The sequence below is a fragment of the Vombatus ursinus genome, unplaced genomic scaffold, assembly GCF_900497805.2.
Source record: "Vombatus ursinus unplaced genomic scaffold, bare-nosed wombat genome assembly UNPS02009824.1, whole genome shotgun sequence".
Lineage (NCBI taxonomy): Eukaryota > Metazoa > Chordata > Mammalia > Diprotodontia > Vombatidae > Vombatus > Vombatus ursinus.
Genome location: NW_020949602.1, coordinates 9,032,349 through 9,045,236, shown reverse-complemented (window position 1 = coordinate 9,045,236; position 12,888 = coordinate 9,032,349). Strand labels below are relative to the sequence as shown.

The 12,888-nt window shown below is 41.1% G+C and overlaps 1 protein-coding gene across 5 annotated transcripts in view; it reads right to left on the bottom strand.

The window, feature by feature from the left end:
- PATJ (PATJ, crumbs cell polarity complex component) overlaps nt 1–12,888 on the bottom strand; it is a 332,827-nt gene that overhangs the window by 228,580 nt on the left and 91,359 nt on the right. The gene's annotated exons all lie outside the window — the stretch shown is intronic.

Genomic DNA, 12,888 nt, shown 5'->3' with positions numbered 1-12,888 from the left:
TTCATAGCAGCAAGAGACTTCAGGGCATCCAGTCTTAGCTCCTGGTTTTATATTTGGAAATTGATGGTAAGACAGTTAAAGTAACTGAACCAATGCCACACGGTAAGTAGCAGAGAAGGGATTTGAACCCAGATCCTCGGAATCCAAATACATCCCACTTGCATGCTATCTCTCAAGTAGCACGTGAACAGAGGGAAATAATGAAATATTTCTTACTGTTTTTTTGGGTTTTTTTAGGCAATTGGGGTTAAGTGACTTGCCCAGGGTCACACAGCTAGTAAGTGTGAAGTATTTGGTCTGAGGCCAGATTTGAACTCAGGTCCTCCTGCTTCAGGGCCGGTGCTCTATCCACTGTGCCACCTAGCTGCCCCTTACTGTTTCTTAGCATCGTAGGACCACAGATAGATAGCTAGAAGGAATTTAGAGGGTGTGTAGTCTAAATCATTTTAGAAACTGAGGCTGAGAAATATTAAGTGAGCTTCCCAGTATCGCACAGTTCAGAAATGTCTGAGGCAGGATTCAAACCTTGATCTCATTTGTTTTAAGTCTAAAACTCTACTAACTATGCCACACTATTGTAAATCACAAGTTTAAATTATAAATTTTTAAAATCACTGCAAACAAAAGAGTCATGGACTTGGAATCATGACAATGAGACAGGGATCCTTATTCTTCAAGAATCTTGTAACCACGAGCAAGTCACAACCTTTTTGAGCCCTAATTGCTTCAGGAGACGGATAACTACTATTATTGTCCCCATTTTACAGATGAGCAAATTGAGGCAGACAGTGGTTAAGTGACTTGTCTAGGGTTACAGTAAGTGCATGAGGCAAGATTTAAATTCAAGTCTTCCTGACTCTAAGTCCTACATACTGTCCCCTATAGTACCTAACTCAATAATTTGAGATACTTATTAATTATACAAATAATAATCCTTCTCTGATGTCTCATTGTGTCAATGGGATGACCTTGGGTCCCTGCAGGACAAAAGCAGGATAACACAGGCTCAGGGAGATTCTGGAAAGAAGCTGAATGCGAACCAGATGATGGTGCTTTTTGTATCTGGATAATTTTAGGGAGGAATCTTACCAGAGCCATAGCTAAATTAGCCAGGAGTGGAGCATGGGGTACATAACATTCTCCACTGATTAATGGATATACTAGTAGTTCAATTTTCAAGGTCAAAAAAAGGAAAAATACCCAGGGGCCTGCTGGGCCTGTTTCTGCTGTTTTGTTTTTAACTGAAAATTATCCAGTCCCTAGGGCTAATGTCCAATATTGCTCAAGCATTGAATATAAGTAAGGACAAATGACTTCTGTTAATGTGGGATGCTTCTTTTCATGAATGTTTGTCTCTGAAACCATCAATATGAGCTCTTTTGGCACAAAGTACTAAGTATTCTTTAGAACCTTTTACTGCATCGGTGAAAAGCAAGAATAATGTCTAAGGACTCGAGTCTTTGGCTATGGATCGGGAAAAATCCCAAAACAAGAGCTGATATGGAAGAGACCATGAGAGGAAGTCTCCTCCCCACCCACCCAAATCCATCCATTCATTTATTTATTCTGCATGTAACAGATGTTACCAGAATTAGGGGAGATGGTAATGACAAAAGAAAGGATTCCTAGAAATACTAACCCATAGAGAGTAATAAGAAAGCTACTGATGAGAAACTGGGGAAATTGAGGTGTCTTAGAGATCAGAGGAAGGGCAGGAGCGTGGGAGGAAGGAATGAGCAAGGGGCCAAGAGGAGAGGGGAAGGCTGGACAAAGAAAGAGCAGGATACCAAAGGGGAAAGAGGATGAGAGTAGGGAAAGGAGATGGTGAGTTGGGAGATATGCACATTAAAAGTAAGGATCTGGGGCTGCTAGGTGGAGCAGTAGATAGACCCTTGGAGTCAGGAGGACCTGAGTTCAAATCCAGGTTCAGACATTTGACATTTACGAGCTGTGTAACCCTGGGCAAGTCACTTAATCCCAACAACAAAAAAAAGTAGAAATCATTTCATTCTTTTAACTTGTATTGCCAGTGTGTGGCACACAGCAGATATATGTACATCTGTTGATTAACTGATGAACCTTAAAACTGTCAGAATAGTAACCAGCAATACAGGAACCCAGGGAAGCCACAAAAATCCCCCAGTTGAAGAGATGGTACCACATAGTGCTCAAAGCTCCAATGGACCCTTTCTACTCTCATTTGGCATTTAAGGCCTCTTAACATCTAGTATGGACCAATTCTTCTAGACTTATTTGACCTTCCTCTCTCTACAATCCTGCCAAACAACACAGTCTTTGCCAACATTGCGTCTCCCATCACTGTTTTTTCACTCATTGCCCCTCAAGCTGAGAATGCCTTCCCTCCTCACCTCTGCCTCAAAGAAGCCAAGTTTCTTCAAAGCTCAGCTTAAGAATCATTTCCCACAGTTTCCTCTCTGATGTCACAACCAAGACCAACAGAAAGTGAGTGCTTTGAAGGCAAGCTTCTGCTTTTTCTCCTTTGTAATCTCTCTGCCTTTCACAGTGCTAAGAGCCTAGCAGGTGACTAATGGATGCCTGTTAAATGTTGAGTGAGTAAAGCAATGGGAGGGATTCCATCAGATCTGAAGATAAATTATGTCCCTTAGAGGAATCAGCCTCAGGCAAAGTTTTCAGGGAACAGAAGCCAAGGGGAAGAGACTCTGGGATACCACCAAACATGGTGGAGGGGGAGAGAACAGGAAGAAACAGAGTCCATGGAACACCATTCCAAACCTCCAAATACCATCCAGCCCCTACCAGGGAGTCCACTTAGAGAAGGCAAAGGATGAGTGAAGTCAGCCTTGGGGAGAAGCAGGCTTAAGGGAGAAAAGGTATTTCCTGGTAGATTGTTATTTAAATAAATTATTCTTGCTAAAGAGTTAATTGTGGTCTAAATAACTAAATAGACAATTCATAAATTAGGTAGCAGGTTTATTTTTCCCAACCAGGCTAATCATTTTCATTGAAGCAGATGACCTTGAGGCCAAGAAGGCAAGGGTTCACACGGGACCACTGGCTGTGCAACGCTGGGTAAGTCACTGAATCTGTCTGGGGTCTAGGCAATTCTAACAATTATACATCGCAGAGAAGGCACCAGCCTCCATGAGCAAAGCAAGTTTCCTCATCTAGAAGTCTGTATTCTTAAATAAGACACTTCCCCTTCATTAGTTAATACTATAGTATTAACTAGTTATTAACTAGTTTTTAATACTCCTGGTGTTTTTCTGCATCACCAATAACAAAAACTATAATTAAGGCAAAGGATAGTCTTCCTTGAACAAATGATTGTCGTCAATTGTATAAGCACAGGCAGAGAACCCAGCTAGAAAAAAATATTGTCATCAACTTTATGTTAAGTAACAATTTTATCTCTAGCAGAAATAAAAATGTCACAGGTAATATTCAATGCATTAATAGCTAATGTTAGTTTCAGGATTTTTATGAGCATGACACTCGGCACAACTCCAAATGCAAAGAGATCTCCGGTTGGTGCCTATACCAACCCCACATGGCCCAACTCGATCACCGCTGGGCCACTTGGCATTTTCGTTATTCACATAGGAACAGTGGCATCACTGGGGGAGATTTCCGAACATTCTTGTTAATAATGAGTATGAATGTAAGAGAGCAGCAAGCAAAGGATGGAGATTAGTCTGGGGCTGGATATCGGTTCTAACAAGAGTAACAACAAATTATATTTACGTAATGCTTAAGAAATGCAAAGTGCTTTACATGTATTATTTCATTTGATCCTCACTACAAATCTCTCCCCATTCTAGTCTATCCGCCACTCAGCTGCCAAGTGATTTTCCTAACACAGAGATCTGACCATGTCATCCCCCTATTCAATACACTCCAGCAGCTACTCCTGGATCATTTTGAAATCATAGCCCTTCGTGACCTGGTCCCCATTCCACATTTCTGATCTTCCTATGCCATGATCCAGGGACCTTAGCCTCCTGGTTGTTCCTCAACCAAGACCCTCCATCACCCAACTCTGGGCATGTTCACCGCTTGTCTCCCCATGCCGGAGGACTCTCCCTCCTCATCTCCGTTCACTTGCTGACCTACCTGGTTTCCCTCAAGTCCCAGTTAAAACCCCACCTTCAGGGCAACTAGGTGGTGCAGTGGATAGAGCACCGGCCCTAGAGTTAGGAGGACCTGAGTTCAAATCCAGTCTCAAACCAGACACTTGACCCTGGGCAAGTCACTTAACTCCAACTGCCAATCAATCAATCAAGAAATAAATAAACCACCCCTTCTCCAGGAAGTCATTCCCCATAGTCCTTCATTGTCTTCTCTTGATTATTTCCAATTTCACCGGTCTATAGTTTGTCTGAAGACAGGTGTTTGTGAGCTGTCTCCCCATTAGACTGTGAGCTCCTGGAGAGCAAGGATTATTTGTCTTCTTTTTTTCAAATTTCTAGTTTCTGGTAAATGTTTCCTGATTGACCAACTACAACAGTCTGAGGAAGGTGGTGTGATTATCAGCCCCACTTTTCAGAGATGGTAAGTGACTTGTCCAAGGTCATATAGTGATGAAATGTCTGAGGAAGGATTCAAAATCAGGTCTTCCCAGCTCCAAGTCAAGTGCTCTATCCATTAGATGGTCTGACTAATATAAAAGGCTACTTGCTCTTCTAAGAGCATAAGGTCACAGGATTTGGTGCCAGAACGGACCTCAAAGAACAACACCTCACCCACCATTTTACTAAGAAGGAAACTGAGGCTTGAGAGATTAAGAGACTTACCCAAGGTTACATGAGAAGAAAGTGACCAATAGGGTTCCAAGTCAGCAATCTATCTTCAAAGGCAGTGTGCTCGCAATTTGGACCCATTGGCACAGTCCAAGAGACTCACCCATCCTTACAAATGTTCAGCCCAATTGAACTAAGTGAATCTAGTTGTGGGGCAGAAGGAAGAGAAGTAGCTACCCCCACTTCTAATGTAAACAGGGTTTACTGATAATATAGGACTGGAGTCCCCATCTATCAATACACACCTAAGTCTACTTCTCTGCAGATTTGCTTATCATTTTGCTTAAATGAATAGTAAAACCTCCATATTCACTACAATGCAAGGCATTGCCCATGTATAGGTCTCACTCCTAAAATGAGACTTTTGAAAAGTAAAAAACAGATAAGCATGTCCTGGCAGGTCACAGGAATTATAGGTGGCCCTCAGATTTGATACTAGAAGGACCCAAGAGGGGCAAGGGTCATCTATGCTTGAGGTCATTTCATTAACACTCTCAGCAACCAGACCATAAAAGCAGGCAGCCCAGACACAAAGGAATCACAGAGAGTCCACAGGAGATGATTCACATGCAATCCACTCTGACTGCTTCTATCTCCTTAAATAATTTTCACATTTAATCTCAGTAACAGCTGACAAATAGCAAATACGAGGAATTCAGAGGAATACGGGAAAACCTGCACAAATGGAAACAGAGTGAAGTAAATAGCCTGAAGGTCAGAATTTATTAATGTTCCTTTAGCACCAAGAGAAGAAGATACACAGCAACTATAGCATATATGAAAGCAAAAAAATTAATAAAAGCAGACCTCACAGTATCTGTATCGACCATTTCTGGTCCCAGAGAGGAGATAACAAAATATCTTTCTTAGCAAAAAGGAGAATACACCATCAAAGAGACTCACTCTATCGGTTGTTTTCTGCTAATTGTTTTCTTTATTAGAAAGGAGAGTTCAATGCTTAGGTGAGGAAAAGGTCTATATACATAGAAAGAAGTAGGATATAAAAACAAAAGGCACAGTACCGCTAGGTGGCGCCAGACTGCACAAAGCGCCAGGCCCGGAGTCAGAAAGACTCATCTTCCTTAGTTCAAATCTGGCCTCACATACTTATTAGCTGTGTGACCCTGAGCAAGTCACTTAACTGTTTGTCTCAGTTTTCTATCTGTAAAATGAGCTGGAGAAAGAGATGGCAAACCACTCCAGTATCTTTGCCAAGAAAACCCCAAATCGGGTCAAGAAGAGTTAAACCCAACTGAAAACAAAAAGAAAAGGCACAAATCAAACTTATTTTCAAATAAAATAACTTGAACTTCCATAATGTTTACAAACCAATTTTCTCTTAAATTTTCTGTGAATTAAGCAATGCAAGTATTAGTATATTACCTCCCTTTTGGGGATGAAAAAAAAAAAAGGAGTTGAGTGACTTCATCAGGGTAAGAGGATACCCATATTCCCAGGGCCCCAAGGGCAAGAAAGAAAGGAGGCAAGGCCTCATTCTCCAACTCCAGACCCGTGACCTGAACTTACACTGCACCAGACTGTTGTTACAGCTTCACTTTCTCCACATACTAGCTTCTACACAGTATCCACCAGGGTTCTTTAAAGTATAACATACCAGCAAAGCATCCTTGAGAACATATTGCCATGGATTTGTAGTCTTACACTATTTCCTATGTGCAATGACACTAGACCAGGGGGGTTCTTAACCTTTTTACATGTCATTGACCCCACTGGCAGTCTGGTGAAGTCCAAGGACCCAGAATCATGTTTGTAAATGCATAAAATGAAATATAGGTTACAAAAGATTACAAATGTATTTTAGAAACAAGTTCACAGACCCCTTGCAATCAGACTCCTTGGGGGTCCATAGGCCCCAATTAAGCACCCCTGGATTAGACCAAATTTATAATTTAGCTGAGCTTTTCTAGCAAGTTCTTCCTAGTTTAGTGATGAAAGAAATGAAAGTGGGAAAAAATGGGTTCATTAAAATTTGTTGCTGTCATTTTTCAGTCATTTAGTTGTGTCTGACTTTTTGTGAACCCATAGACCATCAGATGCCAGGCCCTCCTACTCTCCACTATCTCTGGAAGTCTGTCCAAGCTGACGTTCATTGCTTCCATGGCACTATCCATCCACCTCTTCCTCTGCCAAGTCCTTCTTCAATCTTTCCCAACATTTCAGGCATTTCCAATGAGTCCTGGCTTCTCATTATGTGGCCAAAGTATTTAAGCTTTGTCACTAAAATTAATATCCCCAAATGCTAACCCCTGTAATACCTTAGCTATGTAACTAAATACCCCCTTTGTGTTACCAAGCTTTTTCAACAACATCACTCATGCTGAGTCTCAGATAATGGTGAGAAGCTGCTTTAATGGAATGCCACAGGTAAACGGCGCAAACAGAGATGAGATGAGCTCCAGGCCAGGAAATGGCCTTCATGACTCTGTTTGAAACCTTCACCTGGCCTGGCAAAAGTTATTTCCCCTCATTAGTGTTTATTACCTAATTACAGCAAGTGATAACCTAACCAATTAATTAACTTGCCCAACATCAAACTTTAAATTGAGATACCCTGTCATCTAAATGTCACAGGAGGTGACAGTGACACACGCTTTACTGATAAACAACCAAAACGTGACGTACACCCCAGGGAGCAAGCTTCAGACTCATCGTTTTTCCTCCCAGGCTTAACTGGAGAGAAAAATGATCAGAGTCCTTAGAACTAAAGAGCAAGATTTCTAATAATAAAGGCATTCAAAAATCAATTTTCTTTTAATTGCTTCATAGTAAAGAAATATTCTACTCCCTTTTAAAATAAAAGAATGAAATTTGCAGAGAAATGAATACCTATGTACCAACAGTGACAGAGAGGAGAGAAAGTATAGATGAAGAAGCATTTATAAAAGAGCAAGAAATTCTGGATTCAAAAGTCAATGGAAAGAGCAGCTAGGTGGCACAGTGGATAGAGCACCAGCCCTGGAATCAGGAGGACCTGAGTTCAAATTCGGCCTCAGACACTTGACACTAGCTGTGTGACCCTCGGTAAGTCATTTAACCCTGACTGCCTCACCAAAAAGCAAAAAAAAAAAAAAAAGTCAATGGAGATGGCAAAACAAATCTCCAAAAAAAGTTTTGAATCCCGTAGCTTTAGTTGCCTGCACCCACATCATAAAAATGTATCTTGGTGTGTGTGTGTTTTTGTCTGTGTGTGTAATATATATGTGCATATTTTATCTTTCAAAATAGAATGTAACAGGGCAGCTAGGTGGCACAGTGCATAGTACACAAGCCTTAGAGGCAGAAGGACCTGAATTCAAATCCGGCCTCAGACACATAACACTTATTAGCTGTGTGACTCTGGGCAAGTCACTTAACCCCAAATGCCTTGCAAAAACAAACAAAACAAAACAAAAACACAATAGAACACTTCTTCAAGATCAGAGACTGTTTGACTTTGTCTTCAGCACCTTGGACATTGCCTGACATATGGCAGGAGCTTAATAAATGCTTACTATTTGGAGAAAAGAGTTCAGCTTGCATTGAAAAGATTTTGTACTTTGCCATTAATTTCTGAAAGTCCTTTCCTGATCCACTGCCCCAGAAGTTATTGCTCTTTCTGTGTTGAAATTACTCTGTGTGTGTGTGTGTGGTGTGTGCCTGCGTAGGTCAGGAAGATACGAACTTGAATCCTCCCTTGGAAACTTATCATTGGTTCAACCCTGGGTAAAGCCCAACCTCTCTCAGTCTCAGTTTCCACATCAGAAAAATGGGGGTGATAATATCAGTACCAACCTCACAGGACAGTGGTACGGTTCAACAGAGATATACTTTGCTGTTGAAATGATAGTTGTTCTTGTGCCTGGTGGGATTATTATTTACTTATCTGTTTGCACATCGTATCCCCCTGGAAGAAAGTAAACGAGAGCAGATGCCAGTTGGTGCTTCTTTTTGTGAGGACAGGGCCTGTCACACAGGTTACATTAGTTAAGTGGAAGCTTAATTAATCCTTTTAGAATTGAATAAACATGTAATGAACTGCCATGTTCAGGAAACAGGGGTTTTTAATGAAACAATCTTGCCGGAGCTGTGGGGCCTCTCTCCACCAGCGGACCCTGCTCCACAGAAGACCTAAAATCCCTAAGCCCCTCCTGGCCTTGGACAGACACCGGGCTAAGATCAAGTTAAGCTTTTTTTTTCTGTTAATGACCAAAAACACCATCTGACCTCTGGGTTATTATTCTGAGCCATGATTCTCCTATGGGAACACTCCCTGCAAAGGGAGATGACGAAGGAGGTCGGGAGGGCTCCTGGCAGATTCCAACCACGATGCAATGGAATCCAGATGATGTGGGTTCAGATCCTGCCTTGGACACTGCCCAGCTGTGTGAGCCTTCTGTGAGCCTCAATTACCTCATATGTAAGAAGTGGACAACAAAAACACCCATTTCACAGGACTGTACCAAGGATCAAAAGGATTAAGATATGTAGAGTGCTACAACTGTAAGTGGCTATTATTATCATTGCCATGCCACAAAAGTGAATATTTGGATTAACTCCCCATTTGTGATGTCCCTTTGGTTAAACATCATGACAGCCAGAATCACAGCTCACTGGCAAGTCCAGAAAACTGGGTCCAGAGGAATCAAGGAATGAAAATATGGGTTTACTTACTCCAGGAGATCTAATTTTTTTTTGGACTGAATCTATGATTTCCTTGATACAGGGCCTCCCCAGTTAGAAAACTCCTTCCACCAATGCAGGTTGGTACCTCCTCTGTGACTTGTAGTCTTCCAGAGCTGCCTAGAGCATGGAGAAGTAAAGGGACTTGCCCAGGGTCACACAGCCAGTATCTGTCAGACGCAAGATTTGAAGCCGGGTCTTCCTGGCTCACCCTGCCTCTAGAGATCTAATTAGCATGAAGCAATTCTGAAAATTCCAGAATTGAGATTCAACTAAAGAAAAGTAATTATGAAAAGCACTCATTAATTTGGATCAACAACTCAAAAGCCAATCTGCCTAACAACCTTGTGAAGAAATATTCCAATAGCTGAGAGGGGCAGCTGTCAATGCCAGCTAACATGCCAGCAAACATGACTAAGTGAGGATCTATTTTTGGTTGTCTTAAATTGCACTGGCAAAATTGGGGATTTTATGTTCTTACATAATGCTCTCAAAGTATTTGTCTTTTCATCTGTTCCCGATTGTCTTCTTCTATGAGGGAAGAATTGATTTTTACATCAGTAGGCATTTTATGTGCTTAGAGAGAGAGTACATTTTGCTTTATTAAACCACAGTGAGCTAAAGCTGCACTAGCATATTAAAATATGCACATTACAGAAAAAAGCATTCTTGCCAAGAGTTTTAATTCCCTGTGATAATCAAACACAGACATTTAAACAGAGCCCATTGACTGGTAAACTCAAGAGGCATCTTACCAAGATCTTCCTCATTCTCCCCAAAAGCAACCATGCCTTCAATTCTCTAAATATTGCCAGACTACATTCCTCATCATCTTCCCCATAACAAAGCAACCTAAATAAGCTAGATGAGTGAAACAGGATATTTACACGGCAGATAGACACACACACACACACACACACACACACACACATATACACACACTTTAGTAATGCTGAGTTCTTTGGGTTCCGCAACAGAAGAAATAAAGTCTTCATCCATGCTAAGAAAAGCAAACTCTATTCTAACATGTTTGGATTATCATTTTACTTGGTTCTTAAAATTGGGACATTAAGTTAGTGAGGAGATCAAGTATTTTCTGGTTCAGGTAGATTTTAAGCTTGATTAGTTTACAAAAGTTGTTTCCATTAAAATGGTCATAATCCAGGTCTATGTCTGTTCCTCTATTCATTTCCCATATGAGAATATCGATAGTTTGTTTGAAGAGATGTTTGGAATGGATAACAGAAGACTCAGACAGGACATGTAACCATCTTTAAATATTTTAAGGGCTACTTGTAGAAGAGGAGAGATTCCTCTTAAGCATAACAGAAAAATGCAGGTTAGGGGGAAGGATTTGTAAAGAAGTAAATTGAGGCTTCACGGAAAGAAAGATTTCCTAAAGAATCATGCTGTCCTTGACTGGAATGGGTTGCCTCATGAATCAGTAGGTTTGTTTGACGCAAGAGGACCCCCACCCCACTTCAATTGCAAATATTCTCCTTCCTTAACCACTGAGACACTGAAGTTGGAAGGACAGCTGCCCCAATGGGGCAACCTGAACAGGGTGGATATGTTTTATCTGTTCTCAGATCTTAATCTCCACTTTACCCTTTCCTCTAATTGGGCAGAGATTTGAGATCTCTGCTTGATTTGAAGATGAGGTCAACAACATTGGCCAATCATTTTCTCTTTTGCACCACACAAGCCATTTCTCATGTTACGGCTTTTTGGAGTAAGCCAGGCTCATCGCTTTCTGATTCCCTTCATGAGTACCGGACACGTTGACATCAGCTTTTTAGCAACTTGATAAGCACTGCTCCTCTTCTGACTCCGAAGCCTGAGCCACAAAGCTCAACGTATTTTTTTTTCACCTTTCTCTGCCAGGTCCACCTTTGCATCATCCAAACACAAATACTAAGTCACTAAACTCAAATTCATAAATATTTAAGCACTTACTACGTCAGTCAGTAAGTAAGCATTTATTAAGCATTTACTCAACACCAAGCAATGAGGTTAAAAGGAAAAAAAAATATTAAAAGAAAAGTAAGTCCCTCCCAATGCCAGTCCATCTTTCTGCCAGCTGCTAAAGCAATATCCCAAAAGCCCGGGTCTGACCATGTCAAGCCCCTGCCCCACTGAGGAAATAACAGTAGCTCCCTATCACCTCCAAGATCAAATATAAAATCCTCTGTCTGGCTTCTAAAGCCTTTTATCCTCTGGCTCCTTCCTACCACTCCAGCATTCTTTCTCTTGATTAGCTTCCACATCCTCTCCAAGGTAACGACACAGGCTTTCCAGGTGCTCCTAACATAAGTCCTTACATCTTGTGACTCTGTGCCTATGCACCGGCTGTCATCCACCATGCCTGGAATGCTCTCACTCCTCGCTTCCACCTGCTGGCTTCCTTCAAGACTTAGCTGACCTTCTCAGCCATACAAGGATCTAAGACAACGCCAAAAGACTCACGATGGAAAATGCTATCCACATCCAGAGAAAGAACTCTGGAGTCTGAATGCAGATGGAAGCAGACTATGTGCTCTCCTTTTCCTTTGTTGTTTTGTTTTATTTCTTCTTTCTCGTAGTCCAGCCCATTTGTTCTAATTCTTCTTTACATCATGACTAATGTGAAAATATATTTAATAGGAACGCAAAAAAAAAAAAGACTTAGCTGAAAACCCCTGTTCTGCAGAAGGCCTTTCCCAATGTCTTCCATCACCAGTACGCTCCCTCCAGGATTGCCTCTCATCTACCCTATCTCACCTGTAAAGTTATTTAAATGTTGCTTCCCCTAATTACAACATGAGAATAGGAGCTAGGGTTTTGCCTGTCTTTCTATGCTTATTACTTACCATAGTGTTTCACACTTATTAAATGATTAACAAATGCTTTGTTGACTGACTGATATGAAACCATCCCTCACTATCAAGGAGTTTATATTCTACTGGTACATGCTGATTTAATTTGAAAAACAAAATATAATGAACATATGAACACTGGTTCCTACCTCATGAAGAGAATCAGTTACATGTTAGAAAGAAGTTCAACAAAGAATACCTTGGAAAGCTATCATCTCCCTGGATTCTGCTATAAAATTTTGCCGCTGTACATCTATTGGGTTTTCCTAAAGTATATCTGTATCAACAAAAAATGTTCACGATCATGGAATCCTATAAATTCCAAGTGGAAGCTAAGGAGACCTGAGTTGTCCTAGTCAAATTTCAGCCCAAATACCTTCCACTATGTATAGAAGATGCCATAGGTATACGATATCATTTCACCAAACTTGAGTTCAAAAAACTCAGAACACGCATTGGTAACATAATCTCCCAAGAGTAACCTAGAAGATTTTCTCTATTAGCAAGTTGTATGTGATTGTGTATATGTGTGTGTGTGTGTGTGTGTGTGTGTGTGTGTGTGTGTGTGTGTGTGT